At 36.3% G+C, this 8,425-nt stretch overlaps 1 pseudogene; it reads right to left on the bottom strand.

The window, feature by feature from the left end:
• Positions 1-241: 241 nt before the first annotated feature.
• LOC107871054 lies at positions 242-7,612 on the bottom strand (annotated as a pseudogene).
• Between the last annotated feature and the right edge of the window lie 813 nt (positions 7,613-8,425).

The following is an 8,425-nucleotide window of genomic DNA, read 5'->3' as shown; positions in this document are numbered from 1 at the left end:
TGTCTATCTAATACATTGTTGTTAAACAATTCGCTTGGTTCCTATTCAAACATTTATGTAATAGTATTTGATAAATATGATGGTCCAAGATTGCACGACTAGGTGAACTCATTGTCCATAATTTTGAGACAATCCTTAAAACTGAACCTTACGCTGCAATGAGAAATTCTTTGGAGCAGATAAAGATAGAGCATATGATGATATTTGAACGAATGGAGGAACAAGTTGGAAGAGGAGATAAGTAGCAAGGACGGAGCACTAATAGGTGTTGTCTACCAACTAGTTCAGAATTTAGAGTCACAACTTCACTAGGGTTATGTAAAGCAACTCCCAGATTTAGAGCACACCACGAGAACGAGATTATATGACCATGTGAAGTCAGTTCATAGTTTGTTTGGATACTAGTATTAGTATACACTGCAAGTATTCTAACATATGATACAGTGGACACAAGGAGACATACTTGATAGTTGCTGGAGCATTCCACGATACGCATAATCCCATGATGAACATGACTAAGCCATGCACCAGAACTGATGAAGAATCATACGGCAATAGCAGAAGCAGAATTGCAGCTAAAGGAACTGCTGAACCAGAGCTTATTTGAGCTAGAATAATTCTACCAGAATTAGGCAAGTGCTTGCCCATGATATCCCCCATTATACCTCCGAACAATGCACCAAGTGACTGAGCAACATTAAACAAAGTCCAGAGGAAGGCTGTTGCCTTGTGAGAAAAGCCAATAAGCTCCAACCACATAGGAGCGAATGACAATGCTGACCAGGGGAATGAGACAGAAATCCCTTGGGCAATAAGTAATTGAAAGGAGGGAACTTTCATTACTTCTTTTGCTTCTTTTAGCAGTTGTCACTTCTTCTTGAAATGGTTGCGGTGGAGGTTGATTCTTTGCATTTCCATCACTATCAAGATAGCGGGGATCGGTGGCAAAGATCCGGACCAAAATTCCAACAGAAACACTTATTATACCAACCAAATGAAAGGCGATTCTCCAGCCCGGTATCCCCATGAATGATGTTTCAGCTAACAGCACGGATATAAGCCCTCCAAGGGTGGAACCAAAATTTGTTGATAGTTGTAGCCATCCAAAAGCTGTACCCCGGTTACTTTCATTAGTTGAGTCGGCAACAAGAGATTGGATTGCTGGAGTGACTATTGCAAGTCCTATTCCATTCAAACCTCTAGAAATTGCTATCTGTCAAACAGCATGAGATTGCTAGAGTATAACCATACAACTCAAATTCAAGAATGGTAACACTTAATTCCATCATCGTTCTTCAATTAAGAGCAGCAGAACTAGAAGGGCAACAAAATGCTAATATTTTCCTGTTCAAAAGGTGGAGAATATAATCATATGAAGAATAACAAAGTCATAATCATCCTCAATGAATTAAATCTGCTTGTTCCCTACTATATCAATGTGCAATTGTGCATCATACATCATACGAAGCGAAAAGCAACAAGAAACTTTAGGACTGACTGAGACAAACAAGCACAGATGTAATTTGACCAAATGCTTGAGAAAGACAGAAGCGCAAATGCTTGACCAAAATAACAAATAACTGCTGATATAAATTCAGATCAGTATATAATTTAGACAATTCCTCAGTGATAACTAACATATAACAAGTCCATACTTGAAATGTAATTTGGTAGAATTTTGTGTGGTACTTCGACAAACATAACTAATATTCAAAAATATAAATTCCTAAAGGCTACTCATCAGAAGAAAAAAAATATCCAAGCCATTAAAAGGAAAGCAATAGAGTCCCTACACCCTTCTCACCTTCCCAACCCCCAAACGCACCCAAATGAAAACCTTTTATCAAACTTTCCATTCCTAAATAAAAGGAAGTTCATTTCTGTAATTCCCCAAATTTTAGTGCAATCCAATCACACTTCTGTTTCCCAACTATACCAGTCTGCAAGAACCCCACCTTATATTTTTGAATTTCCCATTTTCAAGTCTCTTAAACATCTCTTCTTAATTTCAACAGTCGCGTGTCATTAGCTCCTACTGATAAACTAGACACAAAATTGAGAACATGACAAATAGTAGAATCCAAAGTTTCTATCATCCAATTAATATCATGTTATCAAACACTCCAAGCATAGAAACTCTTACACCCCTAACATTTACCTCCCTCCTCATAAACTTTCCAACAACAACCCAGTGTCCTACAAAATGGGATCTTGAAAGGATAGAGTGTAAGCAGATCTTACCCCTACCTCAGAGGTAGAGAAGTTGCTTCCAACAGACCCTCGCACAAGGAAAACTGATCCAACAAAAAGTAACTAAAGTACAAGAAACATCAGAGAATAACAAAAACAGCATATGGTAACAAACAGAAACCACAACAAAACAATACAGTAGTTGAGATACAAGGAATTATTCACACAAACTTTCCTTTTCAAAATTAAATAAACCATGTTTCAGTAATTCCCCAAATTTTAGATCAATTTTATCAGGTTTCTAACTCCTAATCACACCAGTCTGCAAAAATCCCACCTTTATTTTTAGAATCCCCCATTTCCTTTTTCACTAAGAAAATCACAAATCTAGAGAAAGGTAAATCTAGCTCATTTGGCTGGCTAGTTGAACTTTCATCTTATTGCTAAGGGTTCGATTCTCCAGCTTGTAATCTTCTTCCTGTTTCCCCTTCCCTTGCTGCAATTTTTTTTATTTAAAGAAAAAACAAATCTACACAAATAAACTATGAAAACAGGGGATCTTACTAGCTCAATAAGAACTTTTCACCTTGTTGGTGAGAGTTTGATTCTCCATATTGTCATCCCCTTCCCCTGTCCCCAATTTTAATTTAAAAAAAAAAATAAAACAAGAAAACCCCAACACATCACCAAATTCAATAATCATTAGCTTGGTTGTCACTCAATTCTCTAATAAGACACCATATAAAGAGGGATTATAGCAAAATTGGCAACAAGAGAAGTAGAAGCAGACCAAAGAAAAACACAGAGAGCAATAACATGAGCTCTATTATAACGAGAAGAAAGATACGAAGCAAAAGGATTACAAAGACATTGAACTAATGATCTACAGAGAGCAAGTGAACCAAGAGCAGTTGGATCAGTGTGCAAGTCCCTGCCAACTTCTTTATAAACACCAGGAAATAAAGTCTCATCAGCTTTCTCCATTATACTAGCTATATTTACCAATACTAGAGTCAATCTATCTGATTGTAAGTTCTGCATGAGCTAAAAGGCAGGCCGGTGCACTGAAACTCTCACTATGAGCAGGGTCCGGGGAAGGGCTAGACCAAACGATCTATTGTACGTAGTCTTAGCTTGCATTTCTGCCACAGATTATTTCGAAGGCTTGGACCCGTGACCTCCTGATTACATGGAGACAACTTTACCAGTTACTCTAAGGCTCCCTCCGCGAGCTCCACAAGAAAACAAAAAGTAATGGAAGTACAAAAAATAGGGTATAATTAAAAAAACAAATAGATAGTAACAAAACATGAACTATCACAAATTCCCCTCCACACAACTAAGAAAATAACCAAGAAAACACCAACAACAAACCAAATTCAAGAATCATCAACTGGGTATCAAATCATTCGCTAATTAAACATCAAATAAAGAGAGATTACGCAATGGACATCAGTGAAGTTTGAACAGAGGGCAACTAGGAAGTGGCAGCAGACCAAAGAAAAGCACCAAGAGCAATAACATGAGCTCTGTTATAACGAGGAGAAAGACACGCAGCCAACAGGTAACAAATGCATTGAACCAATGATCTAAAGAGAGTAAGTGAACCAGGACCAGTAGGATCAGTATGCAAATCCTTGTCAACTTCTTTATAAACACCAGGTAAGAAAATCTCATCAGCTTTATCCATTATACAAGCAATATTCACCGATACAAGAGTCGACCTATCTGATCTTAACAGAAAACAACAGATAATAACAAAAACAACAAATAATAACGAAAACAGCAGGCAATAACAAAAATACCAAGTAGTAACAAAATAACAAATATTAACAGAATATAAACTACTACACATTACGATAGTCGAGATAAACCAAGAAACCACCCCCCACCCCCAAGAAAAAAAGACCAATAAAACACCAAAAAATAATACCAAATATAATAATCATCATTGGGTATCGAATCATTTCACTAATTAAACATCTTATAAAAAGAGACTGTTGAGATTAATTATATAATCATCTCAAGGCCTTTGGTTGTCTATGTTATCCTACCATTCTCAAAGGACACAAAGATAAATTTGAGCCAAGAACCACTCCTCACATCTTTGTAGGATACCCTTTTGGCATCAAAGGTTACAAGGTGTTAGACTTGGCCACAAAAAGATTGTCTATTTCTAGGGATGTTGTGTTCTATGAAAATATTTTCCCTTTTGCATTATGTCCTGATCAATCTACCTTCCCTTTTGTTTTACAATCAGTAAAGTCTTACTTTAGCAATCCTTCACAACTAAACACTAACACACTCCACTGGTACTAGTTATCTGGATACAGAGGATATCACTTATTGTGTTAACACTGAATCTGCCCACACTGAAGTATTCATGCCGGATTATTCCGACTTTCCCACACAAACATCTCATACTTCATCACAAGAAACCAATGATAATACACCTACATCAACACCAACTGATACATTACCTGTTGCACCTGATCCACCTGCACCAAGAAGATCATCCAGAGTCCATACAATACCTACCTAACTTCAAGAATACAATTACACTCTACCTGGGTTCCACACCAAACCTACTAATGCAACCACTAGTACATCAAACTTTTCTCTTTCTGCACCAGTAGCATCCCTATCATTGACAAACAATTGCACCTCATTCACATCACTTACCCAAGATAGTCGAGAGATAATGAGAAACATATCACTTGCTAGTGAACCCTCTTCTTATGAGGAAACAGCTTTGAATCCTGCATGGCAAGCCGCTATGACACAAGAATTTGAGGCACTTTATGCAAATCAAACTTGGGATTTAGTGAAGCTGCCTACTAATAAGAAAGTCATAGGATGTAGATGGGTATACAAGATTAAACATAGAGCAGATGGAAGTATAGAAAGGTTTAAGGCAAGACTTGTAGTTAAAGGTTTTACACAGCAACAAGGTGTTGATTACACTGAAATGTTCTCACCGATGGTAAAGATGACAACCATCAGAACCTTACAGAGCTTAGCCACAAAGAAAGGATGGCCACTATACCAACTTGACGTCAACAATGCATTTTTGCATGGAGATCTAAAGGAAGAAGTCTACATGGAATTACCACCGGGACTGTTAGTTGACCAAGAGGGACTGGTTTGTAGATTGAAGAAATCCTTATATGGTTTAAAGCAAGCAAGTAGACAGTGGTATGACAAACTAACTGAGTCCTTGTGTTCAAGAGGTTTTGTGCATTCAGCCAGTGACTATTCCTTGTTTTATAGGAAGAATGAAAAGTCCTTATGTTTTGTTGTTGTCTATGTTGATGTCGTTATCATCACTGGCACTAACATGTGTGACATCCAGGATCTCAGAAGATTCTTGCCCTACCAATTCAAGATTAAGGACTTAGGAAAGCTACACTATTTCTTAGGATTAGAGATACTCTATATAACTGATGGTGCTTGATCTCTCAGAGGAAGTTTGCTGCAGATTTACTCAAAGAATTTGATTGCTTGAACTACACCAAAGTTTCATCACCATTAGACTCCACAGTTAAGTTGTATGAAGACAAAGGGAAATTGTTGTCTGATCCCTCTGTATACAGGAAACTGGTAGGGAAACTAAATTTCCTTACTAACACAAGGTTAGACATTGCCTACAGTGTGAAGCATCTTAGTCAGTTTATGCATGCTCCCAGGGAACCACACTACCAGGCTGCATTACATGTGCTAAGATACATTAAGAATGATCCAATTTTAGGACTTTTTCTATCCAACAAACCAGATTACACTGTCTCAGCACACTATGACTCAGAATGGGCCTCATGTCCAGACTCTAGAAAATCAGTAAGTGGTTATATTGTGTTCCTTGGTGATACTCCCATCAGTTGGAAGTCCAAGAAGCAGTCCACCATCTCACTCTCATCAGCAGAAGCAGAGTATAGGTCTCTCAGAAAGGTAGTAGGAGAGTTAGTTTGGATTCACAGATTGTTGACTGAGTTAACTGAGTGTCCCACCAAGCCTATTTTTGTTTATTGTGATAGTGAAGCTGCAATTCATATTGCAAGGAACCCTGTGTTCCATGAGAAGACCAAGCACATAGAAGTTGATTGCCACTTTGTCAGAGACAAGATCCATGATGGGCTCATCAGTTTACAACATATCTCAACCACACAATAGTTAGCTGACATTCTTACTAAAGCACTTGGTGGTGTCAAATGTCACTCTATCCTCGGCAAGTTGTCGGTGCAGTCCTCACCTCCAACTTGAGGGGGGTGTTGACATTAATTAAATGAATTAATTAATCAAGCAGTTAGTTAGTTAATTCTGTACACATCAGTTAGTTAGCTGTAGTTAATTGTACTGCCTAATTGTTACTCCTCCTGTATAAATAGACTCTTGTTTTACAATGAGAATCAGTTTTCAGTTTCCACAAAATATCTTCTCTTTCACATCATAATTTTCACAACTGAGAGCTCAACGCACTCCATTAACTCAACAGAGACTATAGCAGAAACCTCAGCGAAGTTAGCAGAGACTGCAACAAGGAAAGTAGCAGCAGACAAAAGAAAGCACCAAGTGCAATAACATGAGCTCTGTTATAACGAGCAGAAAGATAAGCAGCCAACGGATAACAAAAACATTGAACTCATGATCTAAATAGAGTAAGTAAATCAAGACCAGGGATCTGTATGAAAATCCTCCCTAACTTTTTTGTAAACACCAGGTAATGAAGTCTAATCAGCTCTTTTCAGTATACCAGCAATATTCACCAATACAAAAGTCAACCTATCTTATCTTTCCACCAGAAAGAGTAACGGAAATACAAGAAACAATAGATAATAACAAAAACAATCAGATAGTAACAGAACATAGACTACAATAAAACAATATCATAGTCGAGATAAACCAAGAAACAAAAACACCAAAAACAATACCAAATTCAAGAATTATCAACTGGGTGTCGAATCATTTAAATAATTAAACACCATACAAAGAGAGATTTACACAACGAACCTCAGTAAAATTTGCCGAGACAGCAACAGACCAAAGAAAAGCACCAAGGGCAATAACATGAGCTCTGTTATACCGAGCAGAAAGATACGCAGCTAATGGATAACAAAGACATTGAACTAATGATCTAAAGAGAGTAAGTGAACCAAGACCAGTAGGATCAGTATGCAAGTCCTCTCCAACTTCTTTATAAACAGCAGGTAACAAAGTCTCGTCAGCTTTTTCCATTATACCAGCAATATTTACTAATACAAGAGTTAATGTATTTGATCGGAGGTTCTTGAGTTCCACCATTTTTTCCGGTAAGTTTCGAGGAAGATTTTGATGGTTGGAGGTAGTTGTTGACTTATTTTGGAAACTGAAAAGGTGTGAATTTTGGAAACTGGTGCAAAGGGACAAGCTCGTGAAATTTATGAAATGGATATGTAGGACCCAATATAGTTGGCACAGTGGATAAAATTAGGAGTTGTCCATTGGTCGCTTCGGTATTATGTATTATTGATTTTTAAATATGTTAAATCAATAGTTAAATCAATAGTTAAATATTTTTTATCAATTTTTGGTTTATCGTTTTTTTAGTCCTTAACAGTTCGATTTTTGATTTAACCGATAAGAAAATATATATAAAATAGAAATAGTAGCAACTAACAAGAAAATAAATGAAATATTTGTTGCAGCAAAAATTCTACATGATATGTTTTATTTTACAAGAATCTTCAAGCTTGAAAAAGTTTTCGCGAAATTGAATAGGTTTATATAAATGAAAGAGAAATACAGAGTGGGTTATACATATATATATAGGGATAAAGTGTAATTTGAGATATTCTTATTGGGTTATCGGTTTACCCAATAACCCAATAAAAAAATAAACTTGAATCAATAACCCAATAAAAAAATTTATAAAATCATTAAAAAAACTGTTAACCCAATAACCCAAAAATAATAAACCAATAATATTTTTATTGATTCACTTTGTTGGCCGGTTGTCTTTGCACACCCCTAGATAAAATTAGTTTGTGAAACTTGATTGTTTGAACATAAATATGAAATCAGAAAATAATTTTATTTTAGTGGGAAAAAATAAAAACAAGATGCGTTTGGTCATGAAAATTTTTAGTATAATTTTGAAATTATGTTTGAAAAACTTAAAATTTTCACTTTTTTTACTCATACTTCTCTCACAAAATTTCAAAAATAACTTTGATTTATATTCATGGTCAAACACAAATCCAAC

Source organism: Capsicum annuum, chromosome 5 (assembly GCF_002878395.1).
Source record: "Capsicum annuum cultivar UCD-10X-F1 chromosome 5, UCD10Xv1.1, whole genome shotgun sequence".
NCBI lineage: Eukaryota > Viridiplantae > Streptophyta > Magnoliopsida > Solanales > Solanaceae > Capsicum > Capsicum annuum.
Note: the sequence above shows the minus strand (reverse complement) of the source record. Positions and strands in the feature narration are given on the sequence as shown.